Here is a 13,725-nt window from a genome sequence, read left to right on the forward strand (position 1 = left end):
ATTTGTTTCAATAATAAATTTGATCAAAAGCATTTTCCATCTGAGAAAGTTTTCAATTGACAAATTTTAGTGTCTCAAGGAATGCTGACAAGTTTTTAGTAGCAAATCCTTGTGTGTATTCCTCCTCCTAATGCACAATTGTTCCTTACCGTGAAGTTTCTGGCTTTCGTACGATGGTGGAGTACTCCCTAGACGTCATTTCTGTAGATATCAAGAACATCTTTATTGAGCCATCTTCAATGTTTTGGTGTATATAGTACTAGTGGTGGATATGTACGTGCCACATGTATGTTTTTTAAAAACATAGTAACCAAAAAGTTTCTATGGTAAATTAAAAATGTTGAACATCTTCAGTTAATATCAAGTAAACCGGCAACTCTCCATATATTTCACCAAGCAGAAGTTTTATATTCAATTGGACCAGACACCATTTGAATCAATCGTTTCTAGACCCTAAATAATTATGAGCGAATCTGTAATTCTTAAATTTAAAATTCAGATTTTTTTAAAAAATTATTTTATTATATGATACACGCTAATATAACGAAAACAGAAACAAAATTGAAATACGGGTCACAGTAAATGCAACAACGAATAAAAAACTAATTGAAAGGATATCATGCAAATCAATTGACCAGTTTAACCCAGTCGGTTGCACAATCAATTTTGCAATAAATAAATAATTGAACACCATTGGTCGTTGTAAATTCAATGAATGGAAAAAATTTTTGTAACTTGAAAGATATTGCAGAGCAATTCAATTGATCAGTCGGTAGACCAGCTGCTTGCATAATCAATTTTTCATATATACACAGAGTATTTTATAACCAGATAGTACTAACAAACTATGAGACTGAGAGTTTATTAACCAAATATTAATAAACTCACCTGATGTTTTTACATCGGTAGATTCTTGATGGCGAGCACTCAACTTTGCTTAACAATTAATATGGACAAGCGAAAATGGCGTAGCTGAGCATGAAAACACATGTAACACAATTCAATTGAAAACTTTTATAGATGCATGCATACATAGCACATTGTTGACTAAAAAACCGTCGGTTTTTTGCGTGGCCACACATGAGGACCTTAGAGATTTGCTTTGCTCCAGGCGAAGGCTCCAATTAGCTTCACGTAGGTGCTAGACGTGCCAGACAATTTGTAATTGATAAGAAATAAAGCAATCGTCAAATACTAGAATGCATCGGCTGGATTTCCGAACCGTTCCAAAGAAGTATCGGCTAGAAGCTCGATACAGATTTAATAAGAAATCGGCTAAAAACAGCCGATTCTACTATGAGGCAATACCGATTACTCAGTACTACTTTACGAACAACCCTTAGATTCAGATCTAATTAGCTATATTCTATACGAGTAACTTAAAACAATAAAATGTAACTGTAGCCAATAGAAAACCTAAGATCTAAGCTGGATAAATTGTGATAACTAAACTACACAAGATTAAACAATATTAAACGAATCAACCTTGCAAATTATAACAAATATTGATAACGGTGAGGAAGCGATGCGCCGTCAATCAAAGATCTAATTTGCTCGATAAACACGGAACTTACCAGTAAGCTGGAGATCGAAGCGATGCATCCCTGCTACCGGAAGAACTCGTCAAAAAGAAAAAACTATGAAACTAGGGTTTGGCTAAGTCGCCGATAATGAAGATAAGGGTTTAATGTATTGATTTTCTGATTATTATGATTACAAGCGCGCAGGCCAATATTTATAGCCTAAGCTAACAAACCCTAGTCGATCACGACACAATATGACTTGACCAGAAAGAAAACAAACTTTCTATAACTAATCAACTAGTAAACTGCTCGGACTCCACGTGGTAACTTGCTGACGTAAACCATCAGCGCCAACTCCATTCCATCGGCTGCGACACCATATCGGCCAGATGATCCTGCTTCTATCGGCTATCTTTCTTGTCTCAGTATCGGCCAGACACGTGTTAAAAAATAGTGTCAACACATGCCCCACAGTTTTGGAATAAAATATTTTTTGTTCCGAAATTCTCTCCAGTCATGATTGTCTTTCTAATTCTGTGCGTGCATACACAGTGTTCAAACACTCCCTTGCACTCCGTGCGGGCGGCGCTTCAATTTCCATTTCAATCCCTGAGTGCAGAAACTATAAAGACTCACCCACCACGACCTTTCTTCTTCCAAGCAAACTGCTCTCAAGCATTCTCTCTCCTCAAGAACACATCCCCATTTTCTCCACCAAGCGATTCGTAGGCGACTCTCTTCAACAACTCTTCAGCATCTTCTATAGCGACGGAGTTCCTCCTCAACAATCGGGGCACGGATCTGATCTGCATCAATGGCTTCCCTCTCAAACATCCCCATGGTACGAGATCTCAACTGTTCATTCCTTTGCATTTTCCGTCCCATCTTATGAAACTTCACTTTGGACTTGTAGGGCGTTAGAGACAGAATCACCATAGCCATAGAAGACAAACCAGGACTAGTTCTGTTAGGCCCCATGGGGAATCCGGATCCCATAGATCTGATCAATTTAGAAATCGGCCACATTCCGCTCAAACACTCCACCATGGCTATGCAAGATTGGAATAATGTCTTTAGGTCCTGGCCAAGTGTAACCCCTGGATAGAGAAACTGGTACCTTAGAATGGTTGCCTCCAAGAGAACAATCTGGGATGAATATGACATCGGTCAGTGTATCAACCTTTCCTTATCTAACATGGCCAGAAATGAATCTATGCTCATTGCAGCCTCATATTTCTGGTCAGATACCCTTAATGCATTCCTGTTTGGTCATGGTCCGATGACTCCTACCCTACCCGATGTCCTCATGTTGACAGGTCTTAACATCTTGGCCCCTGATTACGCTTATAGTCTCATAACGAAACCTTCACATCGGCTAGAGACAAAGAACATTGGTGGTTGGAAAGGTTACATTGATTGCCATGCAAGAACATGGCTGATAAGGGATAGGGAACACACAGCCTTCTTGAACATGTGGCTAGAAAAGTTCATTTTCAGCAAAAAAAACTGTCGGCCCGACCACCAACATGCAATCTATAGCTCAATCTTTAGCCACATGACACTTGATTCCCTTAGGCAAACATCTCCTGGGCTCAGTCTACTCTCTATTGCATCAAATTTCTGTTGAGTTATCGGCTGGACAACCAATTGGTAATCTCGGTGGTCCTTGGTGGTTCATGAATCTATGACTGAATCTGTACATGCGCAAGGTTCTGGGTCAGGATCTCCACAAGATGAGCTTCCCATTAGACCACACTGAAGAGGAGAAGCCTAAAACACGCCGATGCATGTCTTATGGCAAAACGACATCGACATTCTCTTGTGACAAGCTAACTCTACCGGAAGTGGCTATTTCTCCAGATGCTTTTACAACGGTTTCACCCAAGAAAAACCGTTTGGTTGCTTACTATGGTGAGAACAACATATTTGAGTTGCCCGTCAAGTTCAGCATCAAATCTATTGATATAGATGCTGATAGTATGACAAGTTTTGGCGAAGCAATTACCCCAGGGATCCTCCCCATCGATTTTTTCACCGGACAAAGCCATCAACCATCATACGAGTTCTACTATCCATCCATAGTAGCTCGTCAACTTGGCTTCGGCCAGTTACCAGTTCGCCTTTTCTTCACCGATCTAGTGAAACCAAGAGAGACTGTCAGCAATCGCTTGGAGTATGACCGACTGAAGAGTCTGGTACTCGATGCCGAAACCATTGACCTGGAAGGCTGGATCACCGGTTCTTTTACTACCAAACCCTTCAAACAATGGTGCTTAGAATGGAGTCTCCATCTCTTTTGTGCATCAGCCAAAACATACTACCAATAGTTGGACCCCGACTTCATTGTGCCTGAAAATGAGGTAACCCGCGTTTTACTATTCCATAATTCTGCATCAAAACATTACCTGACATTCCTTTTCCAATTATTATGCTTACAGGATACCGATACCACTCCTCCAAAGACCAGCAGCTCCAAACGTGCGATCAACTATGCTCCCCCTTCGGTAACGCCATACATCGGCCGCAACACACCATCCCTCAAAGACGTAGCCGAAGGCCGATCTTCTAAGCGCAAGGCTCGGAGTACTAAAATGTCTGCGCGGAAGAAACCATCTAAGGGAGCATCTCCATCAGTTCAACTAGCCAATCCGGCAGTAGTGGCAAGTCTGCTAGTGACAGCTCTCCAGGTAAATCACTAAGCCGATTATCACCTGAATTAACAATTAGTTGCAACACTTATCCTATGGAAAATCCTGCAGGCATGACAAGCACCAACTTCATCAGTGCCGGTGTCATCGGCTCCTTTACCTGCCCATCCAGATACAGCTGATCTGTCGCTGCTGACCAGTAAGCCATCGGCAACATTGAAAACTCCAGATGTGCACATCCCATCGGATCCATCTAAGCCAACAGAGTTGACGTTGGATCCCCTAGCACCTCAATCTCTTCTGGTATAACACAATCCCCTCAAAAGATTTTCGCGCAAACGTGGGTATTTTATGATCCTCTCAACTCTTTACCATACGTTGACAACCATCATTCAAGAATAACCCCATGGAGCTACCGCATCGGCCCAGTTCATTCTGCTACCAGAAGAGCAAGAGGACAAAACACAGGGAACCGATGTAGGCACCAGTTCAAGAACTGAAACACCCCTTGCTGAACCGATAGAAAAGCAACCTTCCACAGTTCCCATGATGACGATGCCTACTCAGTTTGATGAAATCAACTTAAAACAAGTAATTATCTCACATCTTTCATTGACTTATTATCGCAATATCATTTTTAACTTGATCCATCTATGTAGGCTCAAGATACTCCAAACAATAGCCTCTTGTCTTATCAAATTGGAGATCTCCTGGAGGAGGAAGAAGTCACATCAAGAATCGTAGCGCTGGGAGAAGCTCCTGATGATGTAAAGACCAAGCTTCAAGACATTCTACAACTCCTGAATCAAGACATCAGCTTACTGGTCCAAGATGCAGAAGGAATAAGGGGCATATTCCGCCACTTAAAGGGCCAGTTACCAGCCAATGTTGAGGTTGCACTGCTTCCCGCTGCCTTCATAGAGGGCCATCAATTTAAGGTCCTTCAAGCCAAATAGCGTTTGTTCGATCGTGCCTCGCAGGCGGAACTAATCACTCAGAAGGAGGCTAGCCGATCTTGAGCAAAATGATATCAAAGCTAGAGTTGAAACTCTCAAGAATTCTTGCCCCATCATCATGAGTGAGATAGATCAGCTCAAAGCAAGAAGGGCAGAACCCTCGCGCTAGCAGAAGAGGAAAAGAGGCTGGAGCAACTCCCCAATGCTATTGGAAAGATGAAGGCTGATATGAAAACCCCAATCCGTGAAGCTATTCGCCTCCGTAAGCTCATCAAGCCAATTCCGGGATCTGCTGAAGACGACCACTGGGAGATTGACGAGGTGGACTAAATCCGCCTACGTGCGGTTGATGCAATTCGGAGTTTCCTCAGATTATTGTAACAAACTCTTTCCAGCTTACAGTTCTGCGATCTGAAGTTATCATGATGATGCAAAACAATCTTTTGTTTGTAAATATTTTTACACTAAGGGCGACACATGGCGTGTCAGCCATGAAGTAACCGATAATTGCTAAGCACCATCGGCTAAAAACACATCTACTTTGTGCGTTCCTCTTCCTAATCACACGTTTTATGCTAAAGGCGATACCTCTTGTATCGGCTGTAACCTTTATTGACTAATTCTTTTTACATTCCAGATCTAACTTAAACTGATGAACGTCGGCCTTGATTTGTCATTGTCTCCAATGACATGTTCTAACTTATCGCCCGATGTAAATCTATGCCTCAGCCCGCCTTCATAATCTAGCAGGAAATCATTCATCACGATGATTCTTCAAAGCTGACTGCTTGGATGGGCTTTAGTTTGAAATTGGACATCTTCAGGAAAACACCTTCCCAAACCTTGCCTGATATACACTCCATGCCATCATACCCCTATACCTGAGGATCGGCTGTTGCACAACTGAGCGATGAATCGGTGTAGGCTGTTGCACAACTGAGCGATGAATCGGTGTAGATGATCTTCACAGCGTCCTTCAACTATTGGCTAAGACATTGATGCGTGGTAGATGGAATACAACAGTTGGCATGGATCCAATCCCGGCCCAAGAGCAAATTATATGAACCCTTGCCATTGATGACGAAGAAAATAGTTGGGAGGGTCTTACTTCTGATCATTAATTCAACGTTTATTGCCCCCCGAGCTGGTGAGGCTTTTCCTTCGAAGTCCTTGAGCATTATATCGGTTTTGATCAGATCCTCTTCGCCTTTTCCCAGCTTCCGCTACGTGGTGTATGGCATCACATTGACGGCAGCCCCACCATCGACTAGCATCTTGGTCATCGGCCGGCCATCCACGTATCCCTTGATATACAAAGGTCTTAGGTGCTGACGCTCCTTCTCCTCCGACTTGTCGAATGTAGTTGGCATCGCCTGCTCCTTTGTTTCTTCATCATTGGATGGAGCCTTGAACTCCATCGACAAAAAGAAAACCGTATTAGCCGATGCTGACGATAGGTACGCTGATGCTCAATCTCACGGTTCAAAGGTTCTTCATCTGGCACCAGATCATTGGCATCGTCCTCCAGCAGATCTTGCTCCTCAACCCTGGCTCCCAGCCGATCATGAACAGGAACACGTTTCTCCTCGTGCCTATCTCTGCTGATCGGCCAAAGGCTCCTATCATCATGGCACTGTCTCTTGGATGAATGGAAATCTTCACGTGACCTGTTACACTCATGATAGTTGTCGGTGGATGACAGTCTCCACCCCTCGTTCCAATAGAAAGCAAAAAAGGGCACCGCCAGTGATCCTCGTCGCATCGGCTTCTTTCCTCTTGATAGCGTCTCTCTCTATCTTGCTGATGCTGATATTTATTCAATATCATTTGGGACGTGACAATTCTGCGAGGCCCTCCGGAGCTTTGCCCTTGGTCATATCGGCTTTGACTCTTTAATTCGTTAGCTGATATCTACATTTTGGGGTCTACATCTCCTATCTGCTTGGCCCGTTCTGAAGTCAACACTTTCGCTTTCCATTTATTGCTAGGATCATTGATTTCTACCATATTTGCCGAAGGGAAAGGATGCACATATATCTTCATTGTCTTCGCAGGATTTTCAAATTTGATCCTTCCTTGCTCAATGGCCAGCTGGATCTACTGACGGAAGGTCTTGCATCCGTTAGTATCATGGGACACATCATTGTGCCACTTGTAATACTTACAATTTTTTAGCTCCTCGGCCGATGGGATCGTATGATTAGGAGATAACTTGATTTGCCCTTCCTACAGCAGCAATCAAAGATCCTATCGGCCTTGGTGACGTCGAACCCGTACTTCTCTGTGTCCTTCTTGGCGAACCGGCACGAAACTAGCTTTTTGTTACTGGTCCACTCTGCCAAGCCGATTTCAGCCCCGTCTTCAAAATCAGAAGAGTATTCAACGTTATTAACTTTCTTCTGAAAGGTGTTCCCTCTAGAATTCTGTACGCAGACTTCAACATTCGACAGCCTCTGAGCAAGATGACTCAAGCTGTCAAACTCTTGCGAGGAGAACTTCTCCTTGATGTGAGAGGTAAGAGTCCTTGAAAAGCCAATTCAGCTAACTGGATATCGCTGAGAGATAAGATGTAGCATCGGCTTCTGATGTCCCGGAATCTCTGGATGAAATCGGGGACTGGTTCATCATTCCTCTATTTTATTGTAGTCATATATGTAAGCTTCATCTCGCAAACACCAGCGAAGAAGTACCTGTGGAATTGCTTTTCCAGATCGGCCCATGTGATAATGGAATTTGCTAGAAGAGAAGAAAACTAGGCAAAGGCTGATTCAGAAAGAGACAACGGGAATAAATGAATTTTTAAAGTGTCATTCCTGGAAGCTTCCCCGCATTGGACTAAGAACCGACTGATATGTTCGATTGTTGTTACATTGTCCTATTCAGAGAATTTGGTAAAATCCGGCACCCTCTACTGGTGAGGCATGGCAACTTGATCGTAGGCCTCAGGATAGGGCCTGCAATACATGTAAGTTGGCTCCTTAGGCTTTAAGCCAAACTGACTCTTCATCACATCATCTATTTGGCTGGCCCAATCAATGCTCTGGAAGACATCACTTTGTTGTTGTACTGCCGGGTGTGATTGTTGCATTAGAGACTGAGGCTGATAAGTAACATGCTGGTAAGCCATCGCCTGTGGCTAACTAATGTGTTGCATTAGAGGTTTGGCCATCGGCTGCGGAGGCGATGCACCTATTTGATAATCTTCAGCCTGCCTGTTGATGATACGGGACCATCGGCTGAGTAGCCGATGTATGCGTCTGGGGGCCACTTGGCTGCTGCTAAAAAGTCAATGGCTGGGTGAATGGTATTGGTGGCTGCGACCCCTGAGACATGAACGATGTGCCCTGAGCTGATCCCCCTGTACCTGTAGCATTTTGAGTCTGGACGGGCACCTCTGTACTAGCAAAGATCATATATTTAGGAGGCATCCCTAAAGATGTATTAGGTATGTAACCATTCGGGGTGCTGAAGAGGCCTGCATGTGCTGATGACACCTTCAACGGCAAGCTAGGAGTGAACACTGGAGCTGTCGGGATAGGAGTCACCATTGGCTGATGAGCCGTGGCTGGAGCAGATAAGGTGGCATCAGATATCCTCCAGCGCCAGTCTGCGCCGTGTTGAGTTGTGGTTGAACGCCAACGCCTGACATAGCAGTGCCTCCAGCTCTAGCTCCTGCTGCAGCCGATGATTCTAGTTGGGAATAGCACGGCCCTTTATAGCCCATCTACATACCGCTGGCCATAGTTTCCTTGACGGCATTCGGAATCAAATTCATGAGGATGTTCGACTGGTTGATCATTGCATTATGCATAGCTTGATCGAACATCTCTTGGAACTTGGCCGAGTCTTCGGTGACTGTGATTCCTCGCGGCTTTGGGAGGGCAGCTTTCTGTATGGCCTCTCCTCTTTTGGTGATACTGAAGGCTCCGAGGCAGGCCTGCTTGTAATCTTCTATTGCCTTCTCCAACTGCTGCTTCTTAGTGACGTTGAGATCTTCCTCGGTGACCTTGAATATGTTATCATTGTCCACTTCAGATGGCTTCTGGATGGTCATGGTGAAGTTGTTGTCTGGTCCCACTGGGCGTGCCAAAAGCGTGTTGACACAAAAAAATTGGCGATCAGCTTTGTGCGTGGCCACACACGAGGACCTAGGAGATTTACTTTACTTCGGCGCAGGCTCCAATTACCTTCGCGTAGGTGCTAGGCGTGCCAGTCAATTTGACCTGTAATTAACTAAGAAATAAGGCAATCGTCAAATACTAGAACATATCGGCTGGATTTCCGAACCGTTTCAAAGGAGTATTGGCCGGAAGCTTGATACAGATATAATAAGAAATAGGCTAAAAACAGCCGATTCTACCGTGAGGCAATATCGATTGGTCAGTACTACTTCACAAACAACACTTAGATTGAGATCTGACTTAAAACAATAAAACGTAACTCCAGCTGATAGAAAACCTAAGATCTAAGCTAGATAACTTGTGATAAAAACTAAACTACACAAGATTAAACGAATGAACCTTGCAAAGTATAGCAAATATCGATAACTGGTGAGTAAATAGATCGAGAAGGAAGCGATGCGCCGTCAATCAAAGATCTATTTTGCTCGATAAACATGGAACTTACCAGCAAGCTGGAGATCGAAGCGATGAAGCCCTACTGGAAGAACTTGCCGAAAAGAAAAAAAACTATGAAACTAGGGTTTGGTGAAGTTGCCAACAATGAAGAAAAGAGTTTGTTGTATTGATTGTGTGATTATTATGATTACAAGCCCATAGGCCAATATTTATAGCCTAAGCTAACAAACCCTAGTCGATCACGACACAATATGATTTGACCAAAAAGAAAATGGACTTTCTATAACTAATCAACTAGTACACGACTCGAACTCCACGTGGAACTTACTGACGTAAACCATCAGCACCAACTGCGTTCCATCGGCTGTGACACCATATCAGACAAATGGTTCTGCTTCCACCGGCTATCTTCCTTGCCTCAGTATCGGCCAGACACGTGTCAAAAAATGGTAGCAACACACGTACCTATGTCTGGGTTGGATTTAGATCCATGCTCTCCCAACAGTTGTGAATACAAGTCATCAGACGTCGGGATGGAGATGCCAGAACAACTACAATAGAGGTTATGTTGTGTGTGTTTGGGGTACAGCTGTGGCGCCTCACTTATATAGAGGCAGACAGAGAATGAGTTAATAGTATTAAAGATAGTTAATTATAGAAGAAAATAATAATCCATGATTACAGTCTTCCTTAATAGTAGAAGGAATCATCCATAATTATAGTCTTCCTTAATCATAGAAGGAATCATCTATGATTATAACTTTCCTCAAATTACTTGCAAGACATGGGAAAGAAGAAACACTAATGTGATTATTTGTGTGCATGTCAATTGTGGTAATTTTGGAAGGCTGGGAATAGACCATTGACTTAAATCCAAACATGTTGACATAGGGAATGCTACCTAGATGGTCAATATAGCTAGAAGGGATAAGAGAGCCAATGAAACTTGCATGTGTCAGAATATAGCAAAAGGATGTTTGAAAGTTTCCTTAACTTGTAGGAGTTTTTCTACTTTGTAATTTCCCCATCGTCTAAACTTAGCATGTCTACATTACTTGTTTGTTCCATTATTAAAGAATCATTTGAAGGTGAAGATTAACTTCCTAAGTAATGTAGACATGGTATCATCTAGAGTTCATACCTTTGACAAGAAGAAGAGCACACTCTACCTCCTTAAGAAGAAAGATAACAAGGTGGTGGCCCACTTGATCAACAAGCAAAGCAAGGGGTGGAATCAACCTAAGCTATTTGGGTGCCTAAGAAAATCATCTCTACCATGAAGGGCTCCAAGAAGGTTTGGGCTCCAAAGGCGACTTAGAGTCCATGGCACTCAGGGGGATTTGCAGACTTGGCTACATAAGAAGAGCAATTCAAGCCAAGGCCAAGTACACCAAGATTTGCAGACTTGTGTAGGTTTGCATGAGCATATTTAAATTCCTTTTCATTGCCTTGAGTAATCTTTCCTATGGTAGGTTGCTTGTGTTTCTTTCTAACCCATGAGAAACCTACACGTTTTATTAGTTGTAGGAAAATGGCACTATCCTTATTTCTTATCTTATGTGCCAAATCCAAGTCATAGGATAACTTCCCAATGTCGTCATTGATTAGTGCATGTCTTCCAAGAGTAATTAGATTACTTGTATGCACATATTTAGGGGGAGCTATCTTATGGTTTGTGATTTTGATATTAACCTTATTTGCAAGCTTATCATGTGTGTAGTCTCAGTTGAAAAAAGAACATCCCCAGGTATATGCATGAATCTCTCTTCAATTGGTTTCAATCTACAAGTGGTATCTTCATCTTTATTGATTCCATATCTTTCAATTCATTTGAAGCTATCTCCATGCAAAATATAGATTAATCTCATCATCTTGTCTTAGTTAACTAGTTGTGCATATGCTTTACCTTCCGCCATATGTATGCACACACATAGGGGGAGCTTAGTTTATGTTATGTGAGTTTCATGTTCATGATCTTGTTTGCGTTCCACATCCAAAAGATCATAATCTATGAAACTCTTCCTTGTGCATTTGGTGTCTTTCTTTTCGGTGTTTGATTCCAAAGGGGGAATTTTAGCGACCAAAACAAGTATACCTTAAGAAGGAGCCGCTCTTACGGGGGAGCATGCAAGAAAGCAAGAACCTTAAAGTACATATCGCAAGTTCATATCACTATCTTGAAGGAGATTGCAAGAATTTGGTCCAAGAAAAGGACAAAAGTGGCATTCGAACAAGGGGAGGTCTCATGTCCATTGTGACCACATAAAGGGGATTTATATTTCAAATGGTAAGAGCAAGGTATGATCATCTCCATTTTCTCAATTTGTATCTTTGTATATTTCAATTAGCATATGTTCTTGCTCTTGCATTGCATCCAAGCAAATAGTTGTTTTAAATTTATATTATTATCATCTCTTTCTTTGGTTATGTTGTCATCAAGAACCAAAAAGAGGGAGATTGTTAGGAAATTCCTTAAGCCATTATTTATGATTTTGGTGATTGAATAACAACATAATCATTGTGACTAATGTATTTGTCAAGATATAACTTTATAGGAGTTTATAGGTTTCAAGGATGTAACGGAAGCCATTCAAATGATCAAAGAAGCAAGGAAACAAAGGCAAAATAAGCGCAGAACCTCATCGACGCATTTGACCGATCCATTCGGTGAGGAGAATATGAAGCACCGAATTAACCATTGATCAAGGGCGGCAGAAGCAGAAGCTACCGGTATGGCCGATTCATTCCGTCATGTCCATCAAGTGGAGTCGGTGGCACTGGGAAGCTGAAGATGGTCTCTCGAATGACCAACTCATTCGGTCATAACTATGAAGACCACCACCAAATCAATTGGTGGCTCTGGAAGGAAGAAGGACGGCTTTGGAATGAACGATTCACTCGGTCATGTCCATTGGAGCACCACCAAATCAGTCGGTGAGGCTCGTGGAGCCCGGGAGCCAGTCGCTCAACGTCTACCTTGCACAGTTTCACCGATTCATTCGGTGGTTGCTTTGTGAGCTGACCGAATCAGTCGGTCAAGGCAGAATTTCTATCCGTTGGAGCAATGGCTAGTATCTTTGGTTGGGGCTATAAATACCCCTTTACCTGGCCATTTCAAGGGTGTTAGAGCTTGGAGAAGCTATAGGGTTGGTTCCTATGTATATTCAAGTGCTCTATCTATCAAAGTGCTAAAGAGAAGATTAAGGCAATTAGCAAAAGTCTTAGGGCTTCATTAGTGCTAGCTTAGACCTGTTAGCGTATTGCTTTGGGTGTAAGCCTAGAGTTAGGTGAGGTTTGCACACCTCTTTGTTATCGGTGCTTGCGCGCACCAAGAGTTGTAAATCCGGAGCTTGTAAGTCTTGCAAGACCCTCCAACCGAGTTTGTTGAGTGGCCGCCGGTGCATGTGATAGGGAGGAGAGGCCCTAGGCATTTTGCCAAAGCTCTTCCTAGTGAAGACGACAAGAAGCAGCTGAGAAAGGCAAGGAGGAGACCCACTTTTTTTTAACTGAGGACATCCCCCATTTCTATTTCATGAACGGAAATACCGATAGTTCATACAACAACAGGGAGGAGTAGAGAGGGGGAGGAAGGGGGGAAGGGGGATAACCGGCATAAGTCTGAATGAGACATCCGATGGGACTGACATTTAGTCCACCAAGCGCCCAATTAACCGATTACCCTTAAACCTAGGCTTTCTAGGCTAAGTCCTGGAGGAGACCCACTTGTGCGTGGGGAAGGCCCGTTGACTATCCATGGAAGCTTGGCCCTTGCGCGGGCATTCCCTCGCGATGGGCTCGAACAAGGATTGGTGGAAAGCGAGAGCTTTCCGATACCTCGGTAAAAAGTCATCGTGCCAGGAGTTTGCATTCTCTATCTCAATTACATTCCATAGTACTTCTTGCACTTACCTTCCGTGTTTTCCTTTCCTAGAATTGCTTTGTGTAGTTTGTAGGATTGGATCATAGGGTGCAAAACTTTTGTATGGTAGAGATAGCAACACATAGAAATACCTAGTGCACA

The sequence above is a fragment of the Panicum hallii genome, chromosome 1 (genome assembly GCF_002211085.1).
Source record: "Panicum hallii strain FIL2 chromosome 1, PHallii_v3.1, whole genome shotgun sequence".
NCBI classification, from domain to species: Eukaryota; Viridiplantae; Streptophyta; class Magnoliopsida; order Poales; family Poaceae; genus Panicum; species Panicum hallii.